This window comes from Pongo pygmaeus, chromosome 19 (assembly GCF_028885625.2).
Source record: "Pongo pygmaeus isolate AG05252 chromosome 19, NHGRI_mPonPyg2-v2.0_pri, whole genome shotgun sequence".
Classification (NCBI taxonomy): Eukaryota; Metazoa; Chordata; class Mammalia; order Primates; family Hominidae; genus Pongo; species Pongo pygmaeus.
The window spans coordinates 69,516,046-69,539,436 of NC_072392.2; the positions used below are offsets into that span (position 1 = coordinate 69,516,046).

General features: G+C 42.1%; 1 protein-coding gene across 6 annotated transcripts in view; it reads left to right on the forward strand.

Moving 5' to 3' along the window:
* ZNF652 (zinc finger protein 652) overlaps positions 1 to 23,391 on the forward strand; it is a 71,987-nt gene that overhangs the window by 14,009 nt on the left and 34,587 nt on the right. The window lies entirely within an intron of this gene.

Sequence of the window (23,391 nt, forward strand, 5' to 3'; positions counted from 1 at the left end):
ATGATTTATCACTTCTGTGAGTATAGTTCTTGCACAATAGTACCCTTTTCAGTATAGTTATAAGCCCCTAAGTCCATTAGTGTATGGAAAATAGCCAACTTTTGTTTACTAGGAAATTAACTGTTAACAGAGTAGTAGTCAAGAGTCTTCTCTGCAGGATGGTTTCATGTCTTGCTCTGAGAAATTTAATTATTTAGTGATTCTTGAAGGAGAAAAAGCTACTGATCTTGAGGCAGAATACCATTGTAGATAAGGTAGTACTTGGGTATCTTTCACTCCACACTTACTAATGCAAAGAATCCCTGCTATGGCAAACCATGGCATCCATGCATTACATTTGTTTTTTTTGTTTTGTTTTGTTTTCTTTTTTGAGATGGAATTTTACACTGTTTCCCTGGTTGGAGTGCAGTGGTGTGATGTCGACTCACTGCAACCTCTGCCTCCCGGATTCAAGCAATTCTGCTGTCTCAGCCTCCCGAATAGCTGGCCTGGCAAATTTTTGTATTTTTAGTAGAGACGAAGTTTCACCATACTGACCAGGGTGGTCTTGAACTCTTGACCTCAGGTGATCCACCTGCCTCAGCCTCCCAAAGTGCTGGGATTACAGGCGTGAGCCACCGCACCTGGCCACTGCATTAAATTGAGTAATTCCTTGAAACAGTTTAGTTTATGGCAGAGGAGGAAGGAATTGGCAATATGAAGTAGATATGGATTTTTTAAAAATCACTTTTTCTCCCAGCTTAAATGGAACTCTTAAGTGTTCCTTCCATTAGCAAATCACTTTTTAAATTCTTTTTTTATTTTGTTTTGTTTTTCATTCAGCAGTTTCATTCAGAAGCATACCACTTTTTAGAAAAAAAGAAAAAATCCTCTTAAGCATTCTAGGAAACAAAAATGCACATAGATAACTTGGCAGTTCCATAAGAAAAAACACACTAGAATGAGTGGAGTGTGCATATCTGTAACCCCAGAACTTTGGGAGGCCATGGCAGGAGGATTGCTACACTCACTACACTTCCCTACCTGTCCCCTCATTTTAAAGCAACTCCAGACATATCATATTATTTATAAAAACTTCCTGAACATCATTAAGTATTCAGTCAGTGTGTGTATGTCTCAGTTGACTCATAATTGTTTTTTCAGTTTGTTTGAATTAGCGTCCCAAGAAGTGATTGGGTAGGTTTGTTTTCTTTCTCTCCCCTCCCGCTTTGCCTCTCCATTCCTCTCCTTGCGGGGTTTTTATTTTGTTTCTTTTCTTTTCTTTTTTTTTTTTTTTGAGGCAAGGTCTTGCTCTGTCAGTCACCCAGCCTTAGGCTCAGTCTTGGCTCACTGTAACCTCAATCTCCCGGGCTCAAGTGATCCTCTCGCTTCAGCCTCCCAAGTAGCTGGGAGACACACACACACCACCGTGTCCAGCTAAATTTTTTTTATAGAGATGGGGAGGGGTCTCACTATGTTGCCCAGGCTGGTCTTGAACTCTTGATCTCAAGAGATTCTCTCACCGTGGCCTCCCAAAGTGCTGGGGTTAGACATAAGCCACCATGTGCAGCCTCCTTGCAGTTTTTTGTTGAGGAATCCAAGTCATTTGTTGTAGTTTTCCATTGTCTGAATTTGGCTAATTATATCCACATGGTGTCATTTAATATGTTCCTCAGTCCCTTTTATTTCCTGTAAATTGGTGTTTAGATCTATAGGCTTGATAAGATTAAGGTTTGGTAGGGTGCGGTGGCTCATACCTGTAATCCTAGCACTTTGGGAGGCCGAGGCAGGTGGATTGTTTGAGCCCAGGAGTTTGAGAACAGCCTGGGCAACATATTGAGATCCCCATCTCTACAAAAAATACAAAAATTAGCTGGGTGTGGTGGCGCACACCTCTAGTCCCAGCTATTCGGGAAGGTGAGGTGGCAGGAGTGATTGAGCCTAGGAGGTTGAGGCTCTAGTGAGCTGTGATCATGCCACTGCATTTCCAGCCTCAGTGACAGAGTGACTGTGTCTCAAAAAAAAAAAAAAAAACAAAAACCAAATTTCAATTTTTCTTGCAGGCATGGGGCAAGATTACTTAATAGGTAGTGGTGTATAATTCTAGGAGATATAAAAGCTGGTTGCCTCTTTTTGGGTATTGTTATGAGTCATTGATGATCTTTTTGGCTACATCCATTCATTAGGGGTTGCAAAATTTTATATATGTTTAAAGACAGAGTCTTGCTCTGTCACCCAGGCTGGAGTGCAGTGGCATGATCACGGCTCGCTGCAGCCTCTACCTCCCAGGCTCCAGCGGTCCTCCCACCTCAGCTTCCAGAGTAGCTGGGACCGCAGGCGCGTGCCATCACGCCCAGCTAGTTTTTGTATTTTTGGTAGAGACCAGGTTTCACCATGCTGCCCAGGCTAGTCTCAAACTCCTGAGTTCAAGCAATCCACACATCTTGGCCTTCCAAAGTGTTGGGATTACAGGCATGAGCCACCACGCCTGGCCTCAAAATAATGTTTAATTCTATAATTTGTTTTTCAGTTATTAGCCGGAATATTTATATAAAATTTCCCCTCAGCTGTTTAGTTTCCTTAGGGTACAGATCTCATAGGAATGATTTTTGCCCTTCATTTATCTGTTTTCAAAAGAATGAGTTGGCTGTCTTAGCATCCTCTAAAGGTGACCAGTGGATTTAAGCATATTTGGTGTGTTTCAGTCCTTGACTCTTACTAATCCTTTGATACTTAGTTGTCCTATCTTTGGCAGATAGGCATTTATCAGGCTGGTTCCTCATTCTTTTTGACACATTCCTGATAGTTTTTGATAGCTTCCTTTCTTTCCCTTACGACAAGATATTCCAAACTCATACATTTCCTGCCCTGTTTCCTTTTAGTGGGAAATATCTAGAAACCATAATATGTTCTCAGTACTAAGATAGGCACAAGCTAGAATGCTAAAGTAGTATTTTAAAAAGAGCTACCTGCCCACAAGGGACTTGGTCTTTGACATTTTGATTTTTTAAATTCATTTTATTTACTTTGTATACATTTTGATGTGATAAAATCAGAGTTGATTTCCTCTTTTTAAACTAAAGCAAATATTTGCTTTCATTATATAACATGTATATATCAAAATGAGAAGAATGTCTAAAATAAGTTTGAAGCTAAAGATTAAAATCTTAATATACATTTTACAAACATGTGGCCCTATAGGAATAGTTGTTTGTTTGTTTGTTTGAGACGGAGTTTCACTCTTGTCACCCAGGCTGGAGTACAGTGGTATGATCTCAGCTCAGTGCAACCTCTGCCTCCCAGGTTCAAGTGATTCTTCTGCCTCAGTCTCCCAAGTAGCTGGGATTACAGGTGCGCACCACCATGCCTAGCTAATTTTTGTATTTTTGGTAGAGACAGGGTTTCGCCATGTTGGCCAGGTTGGTCTCGAGCTCCTGACCTCAGGTGATCTGCCCACCACGGCCTCCCAAAGTGCTGGGATTACAGGCGTTAGCCACTGAGCCCGTCCTGTTTGTTTTTTTATAAATAAAGTAACCATGTAACTTGCCCAGACTTGGAGACCTGTGAGGGGGCATCATTAGCGTTATTCTAGGAGAAAACAGTGATAAACTAGGACTTTTCCCAGTAAACTAGGACAAATGCTCACAATCTGTTTATAAACAAATTGTGAGACTGTAAGCCTCCTGAGACCAGGAATCCTATCTGTTGTACTACACTTGTAGTTGTGGCTGTGGCACTTGGCACATAGTAGGTGCTCAATAAATATTTTGTGAATTTAATAAAAGTCTGATATTTTGAGGCTTGATGTTGATTTTAAGTGTTTCTTATGCTTGTGCTTTTTTCAGCATCCTTTTGTTAACTCTTGGCATCTAAATGATCTTAGGCATTGAATCTGAATGGGTTTGATTACTTTGTTTCTTTTTTTTTTTTTGAGACGGAGTCTCGGTCTTTCGCCCAGGCCAGACTGCAGTGGCGCTATCTTGGCTCACTGCAAACTCTGCCTCCCAGGTTCACGCCATTCTCCTGCCTCAGCCTCCTGAGTAGCTGGGACTACAGGCACCCGCCACCACGCCCGGCTAATTTTTTGTATTTTTAGTAGAGACGGGATTTCACCGTGTTAGCCAGGATGGTCTTGATCTCCTGACCTTGTGATCCGCCCGCCTCGGCCTCCCAAAGTGCTGGGATTACAGGCGTGAGCCACCACGCCCGGCCTACTTCATTTCTTTTTAGAGTTTAGCCTACAGCCAGGCGCGGTGGCTCACGCCTGTAATCCCAGCACTTTGGGAGGCTGAGGTGGGTGTATCACTTTAGATCAGGATTTCGCGACTAGCCTGGCCAACATGGTGAAACCCTGTTTCTACTAAAAATACAAAAATTAGCTGGGCCTAGTGGAACATGCCTATAATCCCAGCTACTTGGGAGGCTGAGGCAGGGGAATTGCTTGAACCCGGGAGGAGGAGGTTGCAGTGAGCCGAGATTGCGCCACTGCCCTCCAGCCTGGGTGACAGAGCAACATTCTGTCTCAAAAAAAAAAAAAAAAAAAGAGAAAAATCTAGATAACTTCCTTACTACCACCCCTCAGTGCCCCTTCCAAAAAGTCGCCAATCATCTGAATGGATTTTATCTTAAGGGAGAAGAGCGCATAGCAGTTATAAATTTGGCTAATTCTTACTCTCAGGGCCCCTCTGACTCATCTTTTAGCCAGTGGGCCTTAGTTTCCTGCATTTATAAAAGAGACTGATAATTACTTGACAAGGACTTTTTGATTCTTAGATAAATGTGCTTTTTTGAGGGGGGATTAGTTTTGGGGGGGGGGGGTTAGGTGGGAGTTGGGGAAGGAGGGAATGCTAACTTGAACAATGTGTCTGTGATCAAAACTATCTTTGGTTGTCCTAGCCACATTCCTTGAAGATGTTAGCAAAAGTAGTGATAGAAAATTTGCTTTGATGGGCCAGCGCGGTGGCTCACGCCTGTAATCCAAGCACTTTGGGAGGCTGAGGCGGGCAGATTGCCTGAGCTCAGGAGTTTGCAACCAGCCTGGGCAACACAGTGGAACTCCGTCTCCACTAAAATACAAAACATCAGCCAGGCATGGTGGCGTGCACCTGTAGTCCCAGCTACTCGGGAGGCTGAGGCAGGAGAATTGCTTGAACCTGGGAGGCAGAGGTTGCAGTGAGCCGAGATTGCGCCACTGCACTCTAGCCTGGGCGACAGAGCAAGACTCTGTCTCAAAAAAAAAAAAAAAAATTTTGCTTTCATGTGAGCTAATGTGAAAATTCTTTGATTTTGGTAAGGGAAGTATATTTGAAGAATATTATATATATTAAAAACATTATTAATTAAAATCTTTTCTGCAACATAAATCAGTGAAGGGGAATAAATTTTTTTTTCTTGTTTTTTGAGACAGGCTCTCACTCTGTTGCCCAGGCTAGAGTACAGTGGTGCAATCACAGCTCATTGCAACTTTGAACTCCTGGGGTCCAGTGATTCCCCTGCCTCAGTTTTTCAAGTAGCTAGGACTATAGGCATGCACCACCATACCTAGCTAATTTTTAAGTTTTTTGTAGAGATTGAGTTTCACCATGTTGCCCAGGCTGGTCTTGAACTCTGGGCCTGAAGCAATCCTTGCACTTTGGCCTCCCAAAGTTTTGGGGTTACAGGCATGAGCCACTGTGCCCAGCTGGGAATTAAACTTAGTTATGTGTACCCAGGGCTCTGGGCAACCTGCTCGGTCACATCCTTGGTTTGGTTATCTTGACCACGCATTGGATTTGGGTTATTTAAAAAAAAAAAAAATTATTTTTTTTTAAAGGCAAGGAAGCAAAAACAAAACGTTTATTAAGGTTTTCGACTGATGACATCTATTTATAGCACATACATTGTGAAGAGCTGTGGTTTCCTTTAGATTAAGAAAGATATTGTATAAAATCATCTCCCCACATAAATGTTTCCACCACCTACTCATTTGTCTGCAAGCCAGGAGTCTGTTCACTTCCTCTTGGGCTCTGTCACCTTGGTGTTCATAGGCTAATTTTTTAGACATTCCAGTGCAGTTAGAATGTAAATGTCTATGGTGTGTAATGTTACTAATCGATTTGTCTTATATCCTAAAAGAAACTTCTCTGGAGTTTATAGGGAGATAGTGTCTTGAACAGGTTGTTCATTCAGAAATGTAGATGTTTGGGACTTTTGTTTTACTGAAATATTCAGTCATTCATTGTACATTATAGAGAACAGTATTTTGGGAAAAGATAGTTAAGAATTACATGTGGGCCGCATGCGGTGGCCCACGCCTGTAATCCCAGCACTTTGGGAGGCTGAGGCAGGTGGATCTCTTGAGGTCAGGAGCTCGAGACCAACCTGGCCAACATAGTGAAATCCCATCTCTACTAAAAATACAAAAATTAGCCGGGTGTGGTGGCATGCACCTGTAATCCCAGCTACTTGGGAGGCTGAGGCAGGAGAATCGCTTGAACGTGGTAGGCAGAGGTTGCAGTGAGCTGAGATTGTGCCATTGCACTCCAGCCTGGGTGACAGAGCGAGACTCCGCCAAAAAAAAAAAAAAAAAAAAAAAAATTATATGTGGAAAAAACCTTTGTATATTTGAACATCTTCCATCAGCTTTCACAGCTCATGTTATTACTGACCAGTTGTTGTGCCAGTGAGTAAATAGCTAAGAATTTTATGTGATACTGAGGGGGGTTTTCTCCTCACAAGCAGATCATTGAATTGTCACATGTTCTGTAGTTCAGCCTTGAGTTGAAATTTTCGTGTGGTCACCAGTAACTGAGATTTGTCAATATGATACACATGTGTGTTCATAAGGACTGTGCTTTTCTTCTTTGAAGAGTGAAGATATGTTGTAGCATGAAAATGTATTGATTCCCCCTCCCCCCCCAATCTGTTATCTGGCATTTAATGAAAAAAGTCTTGCTCGAAAGTTGCAGATCCCTTGAGGGCAACAAACACTATACTCAAAATGAAACTAGGTTACTGTTTCTGCAACATGCAGTGGTTTGTGTCAAAAGCTGTTCTGGTCTTAACTTTGAAATTATCCCCTTTTCTTTGAAGTGGTCATGTTTTAATTTGGAGTGGTTTTACATTTTAGAATTTCCTGAATTTAACATAAAAATTTTAAAATATTTTCTTATGTGGTTCTTGTACAGAAGTTTATAGAAAGCTTATCTCAAGACAACATGCTTCTTCAGTAAGACCAAAGCGAAAAAATACTTTAGATTTGAGAAAATTCTTTTTTTTTTTTTTTTTTTTTTTTTTGAGACCGAGTCTTGCTCTTGTCATCCAGGCTGGAGTGCAGTGGTGCAATCTTGGCTCACTGCAACCTCTGCCTACCAGGTTAAAGCGATTCTCCTGCCTCAGCCTCCTGAGTAGCTGAGATTACAGGCGCCCGCCACCATGCCTGGCTAATTTTTGTACTTTTAGTAGAGGTGGGGTTTCGCCATATTGGTCAGGCTGGTCTTGAACTCCTGATCTCAGGTGATCTGCCTGCCTTGGCCTCCCAAAGTGCTGGGATTACAGGCATGAGCCACCACGCCTGGCCAGATTTCAGAAAGTTTTGAAGACTGAAAGTGTTTTAAGGGGATATTCCAGATGGTTTCATGTAGTTGTATTATAGATTTTCTTAGCTCTTAAAGTACCTGGGCTTTTGTGGTTTAGTACTTTGAGTTTGTGTTTTAATTATGGAATGATCTTTGTAATATAACCAAGAGAAAATTAGACACTTGTCCTTTACTATTTTCTATTACTACTTTTTTAAAAGGTATCCTTTTTCTTTTTTTCTTTTTTGAGAGTCTTGCTGTTGCCCAGGCTAGAGTGTAGTGGTGTAGTCACAGCTCACTGGAGCCTTGACCTCCCTGGCTCAAGCGATCCTTCCTTCTCAGTCTCCTGAGTAGCTGGGACTATTGGCGTGCACCACCACACCCGGCTAATTTTTTTTTTTTTGTAGAGATGAGGTCATACTATGTTGCCTAGGCTGGTCTCAAACTCCGAGGCTCAAGTGATCTTTCCACCTCAGCCTCCCAAAGTGCTGGGATTACAGCCATGAGCCACCTTGCCCAGCCATCCATCTTTTTTCTTTTCCTTGTCAGGCCATCCATCTTTTTTTCTTTCAGTCGATGTGCTCTGAAATGAGGCAGAGTTTAAGATTTGTCATAGTTTTTCTTTGACATAGTTTTGTCATAGTTTTTCTTTTCTTTTCTTCTTTTCTTTTCTTTTTGAGACAGAGTCTTGCTCTGTCACCCAGTCTAGAGTACAGTGGCCTGATCTCGACTCTCAGCTCACTGCAACCTCCACCTCCTGGGTTCAAACGATTCTCCTGTTTCAGCTTCCCGAGTAGCTGGGATTACAGGAGCCTGCCACCATAGCCAGCTAATTTTTTGTATTTTTAGTAGGGTTTCACCATGTTGGTTAGACTGATCTCAAACTCCTGGCTTGAAGTGATCCACCCACCTCAGCTTCTCAAAATGCTGGGATTACAGGTATAAGCCACTGCACCTGGCCATACTTTTTCTTCTATATATAATTTTGTTGTTGTGGAGACAGGGTCTCACTCTGTGGCCCAGGCCCCAAATGTTCCACTCCACTGCAGCCCCAGCCTCCTGGGCTCAAGCTGTCCTCCTGCCTCAGCTTTCCAAGTAGCTGAGAATACAGGTACACCACCCCACCTGGCTAATTTTTTGTATTTCTTGTAGAGATGGGGTTTTGCCATGTTTCTCAGGCTGAACTCCTGAGCTCAACCTATCCGCCCGCCTCAGCTTCCCAAAGTGTTGGGAGTATAGGTGTGAGCCACCATGCCAACCAATTTTTAAAAGCTTAATGAACTAACCTCCTATAATGAATTCCAAAATGTATGTCTTTCTTTTTTTTTTTTTTTTTTTTTTTTTTTTTTTTTGAGACAGAGTCTCGCTCTGTTGCCCAGGCTGGAGTGCAGTGACGTGATCTCAGTTCACTGCAACCTCTGCCTCCCAATTTCAAGAGATTCTCCTGTCTCAGCCTCCGGAGTAGCTGGGATTACAGGCATTTGCTACCACGCCTGGCTAATTTTTGTATATTTAGTAGAGACAAGGTTTCGCCATGTTGGCCAGGCTGGTCTCGAACTCCTGACCTCCAGTGATCCACCCGCCTGGGCCTCCCAAAGTGCTGGGATTACAGGTGTGAGCCACCGCGCCCAGCTGGGATTAATTTTTCTATCTTTGGTAGAGATGCGGCTTTGCCATGTTGGCCAAGCTGGTCTCAAAATCCTGGCCTCAAGTGATCCGCCCGCCTCGGCCTCCTAAAGTGTTGGGATTATAGGCGTGAGCCACTGCACCCGGCCCCAAAATGTTATTTCTGTAATAGAGTTTTGTAATCAGAGGTGGTCTTTCCCTTCAGCATTTAAACATGCTGTTTCTCCCATCGTTAAAAGTCCAAACTCAAGGCTGGGCCCGGTGGCTCACGCCTGTAATCCCGGCACTTTGAGAAGCAGAGGCAGGTGGATCACGAGGTCAGGAGTTCAAGACCAGCCTGGCCGATGTGGTGAAACCCCGTCTCTAGTAAAAATACAAAAACTAGCCGGGCGTGGTGGCATGTGCCTGTTGTCCCAGATACTCGGGAGGCTGAGGCAGAAGAATCGCTTGGCTTTTACATCGGCCTTCGCTATCGTTTGGTCGTGTGGCAGGAACAATGGCTCTGTCTTCAGTGGCACAGTGGAGCAACTCTGTGAAGATGCAAAAATACACGAAAAAAATTCCAGAACATCTGGGAGAATATTTAATGGAAAATCGCTTGGTTAAAACCTGACACTCTTCACAGCATTCTGAGTGTGGACGAGTAGCCAGTGAAGATAATGTCGGATGTCACTGACTAGCAGCTTCATTTTGAATGAGGGTTGCTGTCTGCCCATTGATAGAGGCCAGATTGTCTTGGAAGTTCCAAAGTTGCAACGATTTCTGGCTAGTTTACTTGACTGTTTACTTGACTGTACGAGGTTTACTTGACTGTTGTGTGAAAAGCTGATAAGAAAACCATCCAGAAAAACCTCTTCATTTTACAAACATGAAAATAAAACATGTAATTTTGGATTATGTTGCTTTTTGTTATTACTTTTAAGTAGGTCCTGAAATAACATGGGGGGTATTAAATGGAAAATCCACTAAAAAAAAAAAAAAAAAGATTCGCTTGAACTCAGGAGGCAGAGGTTGCAGTGAGCTGAGATCATGCCACTGCACTCCAAGCCTAGGCGACAGAGTGAGAACTACGTCTCAAAAAAAAAAAAAAAAAAAAATCCAAACTCAGACCTTTTCTTTGTTTTGAGTTCTACTCCAGCTCTGTTCCTCAGCTTCCATTCCCCTGCTGATCACACTTTTAACTAGTGTGGCTGGTTAAGTATCACCCACAGCTAGTGAGTGATAGCTCCAGAAGTCAGCCCAAGTCTGAGCCCTTAAGTCTGAGCCCTGAGTCTGGTGTTTTTTCAGAGAGGAGGGGGCTGGTGGAAGGACAAGGGGACCTTCATGTTAAGGAATTATTGAGTCACTGAATTCAGTGGTCATTTTTCTCTGTCTTTTTTAATCTCTTGGCTTCTGTGCACTGCACTTGATTGTTTTTGTTTTACCTCACTGTTAATTTCTTCTTTCTTCACTGGTATCCTTTTCTTCTCTGCCCTTGGGGTGCCCTAAGGCTTGGTGCTCAGCCCCTTCTTTTCTGTTTATCCTGTCTCCTCAGCCCCCAAATGTAAATTCTTTCTGTTTGCTGATATATCCTAAATATGTAGCTATAGTGTTGACTTTTCCTTTGATCAGGTGCTTCTATCCAGTTGGCTATTGGACAACTCTACTTAATTGTCTAATTTGCATCTCAAACATGACTGTATACATTATTAGGATGCTGTAGACTTCAAGTAATAGAAAATCCAATTCAAAATAATTCAAACTAAGGAAAATATATCCTTACAAGTAACAAGATGCCTCAGTCTAGGGTTGGTTTAAATCTGTGGTTTAGTGACATCAGTCAGGACCCCTCTTCTTTTCGCCCTTCTGTTCTGCCAGCTTGAACATGTCTGCCTTGTTTTTTGGCCAACACACATCATAGATGCAAGATGGTTACCACAGTTCCATGCATCACATCCAGACAAGGTGACATCTAGCGGAAGGTGTTGGTTCTCGTTCTTATGCTTTTTAAGAGTTCAGAAACTGGTGGAGTGCAGTGGCTCACGCTGTAATCTCAGCACTTTGGGAGTCTGAGGCAGGAGGATCGCTTGAGGCAAGGAGTTTAAGACCAACATGGGCAGACCAATACAGTAAGACTCCGTCTCTACCAAAAAAAAAAAAAAAAAAAATTAGCCAGGCATGGTGGCGTGTGCCAGCTACTCAGGAGGTTGAGGTGGGGGGATTACTTGAGCCTGGGAGGTCGAGGCTGAAGTGAGCCATGATCACGCCACTGCACTCCAGCCTGAGTGTTGGATCGAGACTCTGTCTCAAAAACAAAAAATTGTTGTATTTGGCAATCATGACTTATTTTTTTGTGCATAGGTCTTGCTTCTCAACCTAATTTTAAACTTGTGAAGGTGAGGGTCAATGCAATGATTATTTTAAAGAATAAATAAATATTTTCTCTTTATATTAGCCTCTTGGTACTTTGCATGTAGATAATAATCAAAGCTTGTGAATGCATGAATAGAATGTAGGAATTGGACAGACAGCGCTTAGTGTATAAACCCATGAGACCTATAAACTTCACATTTTAATTAGAAAAGAAAAAGGAATTTCTGCATTCAGGGAAAAAAGGAGACATGGGCTCCTTGTTTATTATTTACCTCTAGATAAAAAATAAATAAATCCCTTGTTTGAGTAGCAGTAGTTTTAGTAACACAGAGTCCCATTACTTCTAAGACTGATATACTGGATGTCTCGTGAAGATTCATAAAGCGTAACTCAGTGTATTTAGGGTAACAACTCAAACCCTAGTAATCAGTCTCTTCTCTGTGTTCAACTATACCTCCCAAAAGGGAGGAAGGATCCACTGGATCAGTTTGCCAACATCCAGTGTAGAAAACCTCTATTGAGTTAAATTTTGTTCTAAGTAAGCTACCTACAGAGTTGTCGGGCATTTTGCCTTTAATTTTTCTTTTTTTTTTTTTAAGAGAGAGGGTATTGATCTGTTGCCCATGCTGGAGGACAGCAGCATGATCATAGCTCACTATAGCCTGGAACTCTCGGGCTCGAGTGATCCTCCCACCTCAGCCTCTTGAATAGCTAAGATTGTAGGCATGCACCACCACACCTGGCTAATTTTTTAAAAATCTTTGTAGGCATGGGGTCTCACCATGTTGCCCAGGCTGATCTCAAACTCCCAGCCTTGAGTGATCCTCCCACCTCGGCTCCCAGTGCTAGGATTATAGGCATGAGCCACCATGCCTGGTCACCTTTAATTTTAACAAGTTGTGTTAAAATTTGACAGTTGTGGCATTGTTACCAGATTTTATTTCACTCAACCTGTGACTTACGTACTTCAAAAAAAAAAAAAACAAAAAAAAAACACCATTAAGAAAAGTAGGCCAGGGCCGGGCGTGGTGGCTCATGCCTATAATCCTAGCATTTTGGGAGGCTGAGGTGGGCTGTTCTCGAACTCCTGACCTCGTGATCTAACATGATGAAACTCCATCTCTACTAAAAAAAATACAAAAACTAGCTGGGTGTGGTGGCGTGCGCCTGTAATCCCAGCAACTTAGGAGGCTGAGGCAGGAGAATCACTGGAACTCGGTAGGTGGAGGTTGCAGTAAGCCGAGATTGCGTCATTATACTCCAGCCTGGGTGACAGAGCAAGACTCTGTCTCAAAAAAAAAAAAAAAAAAAAAAAGGGCCAGGCACCGTGGCTCATGTAATCCCAGCACTTTGGGAGGCTGAGGCAGGCAGATCACTTGAGGTCAGATGTTCAAGATCAGCCTGGCCAACATGGTGAAACCCCGTCTCTAATAAAAATACAAAAGTTAGCTGGGCATGGTGGTGCATGCCTGTAATCCCAGCTACTTGTGAGGCTGAGGCAGGAGAATCACTTGAACCTGGGAGGTAAAGGTTGCAGTAAGCTGAGATCATGCCATTGCATTCCAACCTGGGCCTAGGTGACAGAGTGAGACTCTGTCTCCAAAAAAAAAAAAAGGCTGAGCGTGGTGGCTCATGCCTGTAATCCCAGCACTCTGGGAGGCCAAGGCAGACAGATCATGAGGTCAGGGGTTCAAGACCAGCCTGGCCAACATGGTGAAACCTCATCTGTACTAAAAATACAAAAATTAACTGGGCATGGTGGTGCGTGCCTGTAATCCCAGCTATTCAGGAGGCTGAGGCAGGAGAATTGCTTGAACCCAGGAGGCGGAGGTTGCAGTGAGCCAAGATTGCGCCACTGCACTCTAGCCTCGGTGATGGTGGGAGACTCCGTATCAAAAAAAAAAAAGTAAAGGTAACAATAGATTTGACAGGTCTTAGGCTTCATGGATTTCTTCTACATCCTTTTTTGCATATTGCCTTAAATGCTTTCTGACTAAGGCAGAGGATTATAAATAGAATCATCCAAGGAATGGTGTTAAGTGTGCTCATGTCTCTGTCTACCCTAAGAAAGTGTGGTAGACTCTGTGTTGTGTTTAGAAAAACCTACCTATTCCATGGTTAGGGTTGTGGGGTCATTTCCATCAAGCATCATATTTGTTTAAAGACTGTGGACTGTTTTCTTAACCCAAGTACCTCCAAACTGAGATTCATAAGCTAATTTTTGTGTTCAAAGAGTCGAATTGAAATTATGGTAACACTTTACAGTGTAACCAAAATATCATAACTGGCTGTTTGTATATATTTGATTAGTAACAAATAAAGTATGACCTCAATGCACATTCTTAGACACAGGTTTTTTTAATAATAAGAGAGAACATGGTGGGGTAGGGTGGGGTAAGGGGTGTGTGATAACCCTTAATATTGAAAAGTTGGGAATTACCTGTGTAGCATTAGGTGACCAGATGAATTAGGTAACAGAATAGACACAAAGAATCAGCACAAACTTGTAGAACATTAAATGTCAGTCGTGGAAGGGAATCCCGTAAGTTCGTGGCTGAAAAAACTGAGAGCTAGAAAGGTGAAATAACTGCCCAGCAGTATGGAAGAGTTCCAAATAGAGGCCATCCAGATCTGTTGACTCTCAGCACTGTGACCAGGTTGCAGTTTATGAGCTATCCAGTAAATCAATAATGTCATTTTATACAAAATATCATAATTTATTTTCACATGATCTTATTACTTCAGATCACCTTTGAACTATTTATATCCAAATAGCCTATTTGATTTTGTTATTGAAATATTCATTTACTATAAAATTTATCATTTTAAAGCATACAAGTCTGCAGTTTTTATTATATTCACAAGATTGTGCAACCATCACCTATGTCTAATTCCAGAACATTTTCCTTGCCCCCAAAAGAAACCTGGAGCCCATCAGCAGTCACTCCCCACTCCTCCCTACTCCCAGCTCCTGTTAATGACAATTTACTTTCTGTCTCTATTTGCTTATTCTGGCTGTTTCATATAAATAGAGTCATACAACTATGTAGCCTGTTATGTCTGGCCTCTTTCACTTAGCATAATGCTTTCGGGGTTTTTCCATCTTGTACCACATATCAGTACTACATTCCCCACACCTTTTTTGTTTGTTTGTTTGGAGATCGAGTCTTGCTCTGTCGCCCAGGCTGGAGTGCAGTGGCAAGATCTTAGCTCACTGCAACCTCTGCCTCCTGAGTTCAAGCAGTTCTCCTGCTTCATCCTCTCAAGTAGTTGGAACCACAGGTGCATGCCACCACTCTCAGCTAAATTTTGTATTTTTGGTAGAGATGGGGTTTCACCATGTTGCCCACGTTGGTCTTGAACTCCTGAGCTCTAGCAATTCGCCTGCCTTAGCCTCCTGTAGTTCTGGGATTACAGGCATAAGTCACCATGCCCGGCAATTTTTCTTCTTTTTGAGACAGGGTCTCACTCTGTTGCCCAGACTGGAGTGTAGTAGAACGATCATGGCTCACTGCAGCCTCGACCTCCCAGGCTCAAGCAATATTCCCACCTTAGCCTCCTGAGTGGCTAGGGACTACAAATGTGCACCGCTACACCCAGCTAATTTTTGAAGAACTTTTTGTAGAGACGAGGTCTTGCTATGTTGACCAGGCTGGTTGCAAACTCCTGAGCTCAAGTGATCATCCCACACAGCCTCCCAAAGTGCTGGGATTACAGGCATGAGCCACTACACCTGACTTCTTCATTCCTTTTTATAGCAGATAATATTCCATTGTATGATTATATATTTTGTTTATCCACTCATCAGTTAATGTATATTTGGATTGTTTTTGCCTTTTGGCTATTATAAATAATGCTTCTGTGAACATTTGTTTACAAGTTTTCGTATGAACGTATGTTTTTGGTTCTCCTGAGTTTATGCCTAGAACTGGAATTGCTGAATCATATGTTAACTGTTTAATTTTTTAAGGGACTGCCAAACTGTTCTCCAGTGTACCATTTTATATTCCTACCAGTAACATATGAGGCTTCCAATATCTTCACATCCTCACCAACACTTGCTGTGTTCCAATTTTTTATTATAGCCATCCTAGTAGGTGTGAAGTGGCATCTCATTGAGATTTTGATTTGCATTTCACTAATGCCGAATAATGTTAAGCATCTTTTCCTTTACGCATTGGCCATTTGTATATCTTCTTCTTTTTTTTTTTTTTTTCTTGAGACAGAGTCTCACTCTGTCGCCCAGGCTGGAGTGCAGTGGCACGATCTCGGCTTACTGCAAGCTCTGCCTCCTGGGTTCACGCCATTCTCCTGCCTCAGCCTCCCGAGTAGCTGGGACTACAGGCGCCTGCCACCACACCTGGCTAATTTTTTTTTTTTTTTTTTTAGTAGAGACAGGGTTTCACCGTGTTAGCCAGGATGGTCTCGAGCTCCTGACCTTGTGATCCACCCACCTTGGCCTCCCAAAGTGCTGGGATTACAGGTGTGAGCCACCGCGCCTGGCCCATTTGTATATCTTCTTTAGAGAAATGTCTTCATATCCTTTCCGTTTTAATTTTTTAAATTATTTTATTTTGGCCGGGCACAGTGGTTCATGCCTGTAATCCCAGCACTTTGGGAGGCCGAGGCGGGCGGATCACGAGGTCGGTAGATCGAGACCATCCTGGCTAACAAGGTGAAACCCCGTCTCTACTAAAAATACAAAATATTAGCTGGGCGTGGTGACAGGCACCTGTAGTCCCAGCTACTCGGGAGGCTGAGGCAGGAGAGTGGCGTGAACCCAGGAGATGGAGCTTGCAGTGAGCTGAGATCGCGCCACTGCAGTCCAGCCTGGGTGACAGAGCGAGACTCCGTCTCAAAAAAAGAAAAATTATTTTGTTTTATTATTTTTTTCAGACAGGGTCTTCTTGCTCTGTTGCCCAGGCCGGAGTACAGTGGTGCAGTTATAACTCACTGTAGCCTCAACCTTCTGGGTTCAAATGATCCTCCTGCCTTAGCCTCCCAAAGTGCTGAGACTATAGGCATGAGTCTTGTTAATTCATTTCTGACCATAGATATGCTGGAGAAATTGGAGAAAAGCGGGTAGGGAGAAGAAGGAAAGATGGTAGAGAAAAATTTAATTTACAAACTTTGTCTAAGTAAATATATGCTACAGGCTGGGTGCAGCAGCTCACACCTGTAATCTCAGCACTTTGGGAATCCAGGGCAGGAGGATCATTTGAGGCCAGGAGTTTGAGACCAGCCTGGGCAACATAGCAAGACCCCTGTCTTCAAAAAAATTTAAATATATATCACAAGGAAAGGTAAAATCTGCTCTGTGATGAGAGTTTTTAGCCTGGGGTTTTGAGACCCCTAGAGAATCCATGGATGGATTTCTGGAAATAGGTGGATCCCTTGAAATTGTTTGTAAAATTGTGTGTGTTCCTTTTGGGAAGGAGAGGATTTGTATATTTCAAAAGAATCGGAGAGGGAACATACAGGTTTATGGGAAGGAAAAGGCAGAAGGTATGTTAGCAATTTGTCTTTTTCTGTTGGCTGTGTTTTGCATACATTATGGTTTGGGTTAAAACTTCCTACCTGGTTTCAAATATTTTTGTTTTAGACTGTTTATTCATACCTCTTGGTTTAAGACTAGTTCAGTTAAGATATTTTCAAAATGTTATATTTATTTATTTATTTTGAGGCAATGTCCCCAGGCTGGAGTGCAGTGGTGAGATCTCAGCTCACTGCAACCTCAGTCTGCTGTGTTCAAGCAATTCTCTGCCTCAGTCTCCCAAGTAGCTGGGATTACAGGTGCCCACCACCAGCTAAGTTTTTGTATTTTCAGTAGAGACAGGGTTTCGCCACGCTGGCCAAGCTGGTCTTGAACTCCTGACTTCAGGTGATCCACCCACCTTGGCCTCCCAAAATGCTGGGATTACAGGTGTGAACCACCATGTCCAGCCTTTTATTTTGTATTTTATTTTATTTTTTGAGACAAAGTCTCACTCTCTCACCCAGGCTAGAGTGCAGTGCTGCGATCTCAGCTCACTGCGAGCTCCGCCTCCCTGGTTCAACCGATTCTCCTGCCTCAGCCTCCCAAATAGCTGGGACTACAGGCATGCACTACCATGCATGGCCAATTTTTATATAAAATGTTAATTTTTGAAGTGTCAAAAAATTTTTGTTAATGAGAAAACAATAACACTCCTTTGTCTTTTTGTAGGCCAAATGTATAAAATAAATTCCCAGCATTTTCTGATGTTATCCACAAATCTAAAATATTTGTGATTTTTATTTTTTTAATTTTCATTTTTTTAATAAAATACAAGAATGTAATAAAGGCATTTCTGAGTTATTTTCATTTTCTAAATGAGTTTTAAATTCAGGTTCACAATGATCTAGTCAATTTGACATATCTCATAGTGGATTATATTATAGGTAGCCACAATGTGAACATCTGTACCTATACTTATACCTGATAAATATACCTCAGTTCTAATTTGAGGTGTTACCTTTAGGAGTTTAAGAAAAGGCACATTTGGCCAAGCGTGGTGGCTCACGCCTGTAATCCCAGCACTTTGGGAGGACAAGGTGGATGGATGATGAGGTCAGGAGATCGAGACCATCCTGGCTAACACAGTGAAACCCTGTCTCTACTAAAAATACAAAAAATTAGCCCAGCGAGGTAGCAGGCGCCTGTAGTCCCAGCTACTCGGGAGGCTGAGGCAGGAGAATGGTGTGAACCTGGGAGGCGGAGCTTGCAGTGAGCTGAGATCGCGCCACTGCACTCCAGCCGGGGTGACAGAGCGAGACTCTGTCTCAAAAATAAAAAAAGGGCACATTCATAAGCCCTTTTCTTTTCTTTTTCTTTTTTTGAGATGGAGTTTTGCTCTTCTTGCCCAGGCTGGATGCAATCTTGGCTCACCACAACCTCCACCTCCCTGGGTTCAAGCGATTCTCCTGCCTCAGCCAGTGGAGTAGCTGGGATTACAGGCATGTGTCACCACGCCCAGCTAATTTTGTTTTTTGGTGTTTGTTTGTTTGTTTGTTTGTTTTAGTAGAGACAGGGTTTCTCCATGTTGGTCAGGCTGGTCTCGAACTCCCAATCTCAGGCAATCCACCTGCCTCAGCCTCCCAAAGTGCTGGGATTACAGGTGTCAGCCACTGTGCCTGGCCTCTGATTTTTCTTAATAAAGTTAATAGGCAGGATATCGGTTAATAACGATCAAGATACTGACATAGTTGCAGTTTTAAAAATGGACTGCTCCATTTAATAATTGTATTTTGGCCAGGTGTGGTGGGTCACACCTGTAAACCTAACGCTTTGGGAGGCCGAGGCGGGTGGATCACCTGAGACCAGGAGTTCGAGACCAGCCTGGGCAACATAGTGAAACCCCATCTCTATTAAAAACACAAAAAACTAGCCAGGCATGCGCCTAATTAAAAATTAGTCATGCTAAAAATTAAAATTAAAATTAAACATTAGCTGTGGTGTGCGCCTGTAGTCCTAGCTACTCAGGAGGCTGAGACAGGAGAATCACTAACCTGGGGGGTAGAGATTGCAGTGAGCTGAGATCGTGCCACTGCACTCCAGCCTGGGTGGCAGAGCGAGACTGCATCTCAAAATAATAATATAGCCCACGTTTTTGCAAAAATAAAAATAATTGCATTCCATAAAGCGACCTTTGGTTAAGGCTAGACTGAGACCTTCCAAGGTTATATAGCTTGTAAATATGTTCTTCTGGTTGGTTTTAAGGGCACTGAATTTTATTTGAGCCAGTACTTTGTCCGATTCTGACAGAAAATATGGCAATAGTACACACACAAGTTACCTTCTTTTTAAAAATTGCTTCTTTAAGTTATATTCTTCTATCTGTAGATGACATTTGTGAATGGAATTGAATAATGGGAAAATATTCTGAATATACATTGTGATCGTGTCGGTCCTGTGGTATAGCTTAGTTAGTATTTGATTTCTTCTTTGGCCCTGGGCGTGGTGGTTATTGGTGAAAGTTAAGATTGCTTCAGCTGACTTGTGTAATGACTAATGCACATTAGTTTGTATTATCTTATATGGAAATGTAGAAACTGTTGATGCTTGAAGGTAATTAGGTAGTACCTAGGAAGAGTGCATCTCTCCTTTGTCCTCTTTTACTAGTTGCACTTGCATACTGTGGAGGAAACACAATGGCAGTCTCGTTTAAATGCGTGTGTAAAAAACTACAGTGAAATTTTATTTTTATAAAAGCTTTGTCTAAAACTGAAGGTGACAAGCATTTCTCAATTTCACTTCTTACAGAGAGTGGATTAGGTGGATTGCTTAAAAATTGTTTGACATATTACATTTTTATTAGATGAGACTGTAGTTTTGTTTCTTGACCATATAAAATATATGCATCTGAGAACAGCTTGTAATGCTTATCCAAAATAAGGCCCAGTGATATATGGCATTTGATGTTTTTGTTTGTTGTGAAGATGACTGTTACAAGTTGATATTGGTAGCTTTTCTGTTGTATTTCAGGTCGATATTGTGAGCACCTTTGGAAATGAAGGACATTTATAAATATGCGTTGATACTGTAATAACAAAACCCTTTTCAATGTAAATTTTGTTTCTATAACTTCTACTTTACATACAAAATTCAAAGTTGACAAATTTATTAGGTTTTACCCATTTGAAAGCTTACCATTTTGTTGCAAGAAGATGAACTAAAAATATACTTTAAATTTTGAGTCTTTAGTTTGTTAAAAGTGGTTACTGTGAAACCCAGACTACAGGTGGATCAATTTGAAAATTTAAATGTATCCATATGAATTAACCTAACATTCTGGACATTCTGAAGGAAGGTATGAGTTTCACCAGCTAAGGATAAAATTTATACCCTCAAACACGAGTCTGGAATTCTGTTATTTGCTTTGTATTGTAAAGGTATTTTGTTATTCAAAAACCTAAGTACATCTTTTGAGACTGTTGTTTACCATTAACTCAGTGGGAGACAGTGTGGTAAACTTGAACTAGGAGTTAGAAAAGCAGAATTCAAACACTTGTTCCATCACTTACCAGGAATGACAATGGGAAAGTTGAGCCTCAGCTGTAAAATGGGAGCAGCGTTTGTATTAGTCTGTTTGCATTGCTATAAAGGAATACCTGAGGCTGGGTAATTTGTAAAGAAAAGAGGTTTATTTGGGCTTGCAGTTCTGCAGGCTGTACAAGCCTGGCACCAACATCTGCTCGGCTTCTGTTAAGGGCCTCAGAAAGTGTACAATCATGGCAGAATGCAAAGGGGGAAGCAGGTGTATCACATGGTGAAAGAGCAAGCAAGAGATAGAGAGGGGGGAAGTGCCACAGTCTTAACCAGATCTCATGTAAACTCAGAGCAAGAAATAACTCACTCCTTCGAGGACAGCACTGGGCTGCCCCCATGACCCAAACACCTCCCACCAGGCCTTACCTCCAACATTGAGGATTACATTTCAACATGAAATTTGGAGAGGACAAAACATCCAAACCATATCAGAATTCCAAGTTATTGTAGGGTAATCATGCGTAAGTAGGTAAAAAAAAAAAAACCCACACGGTTTCATTCCTGTGGTGTTTTTTGTGTGCAACATTCTTACCTTCCCCCTTCTCCATCTGACTTCTGCTTGTCCTTCAAGACCAGCCCCAGCTTTATCTCATCTCTGAAACTTCCCGTGGCCTGTTCACCACCTCCCTTCACACACTGCCACTGTATGTTATGTGTATAGGTGAGTGTATTTAGCAAATACTTATAATAGTGCTTACTATTGCTAAGTATTTTCATAAGCATTTATACCAGTAATCCATGAGGTGGAATTACTACTATCTCCATTGTACATATACAGAAAATGAGAAGGTCATGACCCACCTATGAGGTTTTAGAGCCAGATTTCTAATGCAGGCAGTCTGGTTTCAGAGTTTGTGCTCTTAACTGCTATACTGTGTTTTTACTTTTTAAAAAATTACAGGTGTGATGGCTCATGCCTGTAATTCCTACTCTTTGGGAGGCCAAGGCAGGCAGATTACATGAGGCCAGGACTTCAAGACCAGCCTGGGCAACATGGTAAAACCCTATCTCTACTAAAAAACAAACAAACAAACGACAAATATATATATATATTTAAAAGTAGACACAAGGTCTCGTTATGTTGCTCAGGTTAGTCTTGAACTCCCTTGCTTCAAGCGATCCTCCTGCCTCAGCCTCCCAAAGTGCTGAGACTACAGGCATGAGCCACTGTGCCTGGTCTGCTATGCTATATTTTTCATGTCTGTCTCCCCAGGTAGATCTTTGAGCACCTCGATGGTTCCAACTCCTACAATACCTAACACATAGTAGGCACTTCATAAATGTTTAACAATTATATGATAAATATGCCTTAGGTAGGCCAGGCTCAGTGGCTCATGCTTGTAATGCCAGCACTTTGGGAGGCTGAGGTGGCGGATCACGAGGTCAGGAGTTCGAGACCAGCCTGGCAAACACAGTGAAAGCCCGTCTCTACTAAAAATACAAAAATTAGCTGGGTGTGGTGACAGGTACCTGTAATCCCAGCTACTAGGGAGGCTGAGGCAGGAGAATCGCTTGAACCCAGGAGGCAGAGGTTGCAGTGAGCTGAGATTATGCCACTGCACTTCAACCTGGGCAACAGAGCTAGACTCTGTCTCAGGGGAAAAAAATATATCTATATCTATATCTATATATATGTGCTTTATGTAAACTGTAAAGCATCATATAAATGCAAATTATAACCACTACCAAATGCATTTTGTAAATCAGAGTAGAATTTACCATGCGTTTCAGTTTTGTAGTACAGTTTCTTGGCCCCAGCTTTTCAGAATGGGAGTTTACTAAGGTATAGATTGGTAAAATTTACGGATTGACAATATCAAATCATGGCATCAGGCTCAAAGTCTAGGACCTCAGTGATGCAACAGTGAGATGCTTGGTGGCATCACCAAGAGAAGGTGATGCGTAGCAGTCTCTACATTGGGTCCAGACGTTGCTCTTCTTGATCCAGAGATTCATGAAAGAAATTGACAAGTGATCTGCTGCCCCCAATACAGTATATATTACAATAGTGAATAGTGAAAAGATAATAAAAATAAACACTCCCGTTTAAAAGGAGTATGAATAGGAGACATAGAGCAGTTGATGAGCTGCAACAAATTCTGAAATCCCTCTGTGCTGTCATTGAGGAGGCCCTCTGCAGGAGTGGGGAATATTCTTAGACAGGCCTTGATTTTGCCCCTGAGGAGTAGTTCACATATCGGTTTTTTCTTTGGTCCCTAGGTTCATCTTCATGGACCACCTTTTTATTTTTTGTTTCTATTACCTTTCTTGGCCGTGTCCAAAATAGACAATGGGGGATATACTCCCTTAGGAGGATGAATACCTTTCCTAGCCTACTTTCTGTCATTGACACTTGAGAACCCAAAGATCACTTTGGTCTTGAACAGTGACAGTCTCTCTTAGCCCAAGCTGGTTGTTCTTTTGGCAGTATAAAGCAGTATAACTTTCAAAACTGAGTTGGCTTTTTGCTTGTCTCCTGTCAGCTCCAGGTTCTCTAGCCACATCCACAGTTCTTTTCTTACCATACTTCTTTTTTCTTTTTTTTTTTTTTTTAGAGATGGGGTCTTGCTGTGTTGCCCAGGCTGGTCTCCTGGGCTCAAGCAATTCTCCCACCTTGGCCTCCCACAGTACTGGGATTACAGGCATGAGCCACTGTACCTGGCCCATACTTATGTTTGCTACATAGCTCTGCTTTATTGGTCCCATACTTCTTCTTGACTTAATTTTGAGTACAAATGTTTCTGCTATACTGCCATATATGCTTTTCCGAAAAGCCCCCATTCTGCAAAATTGTGCACTAAAGTAAACAGG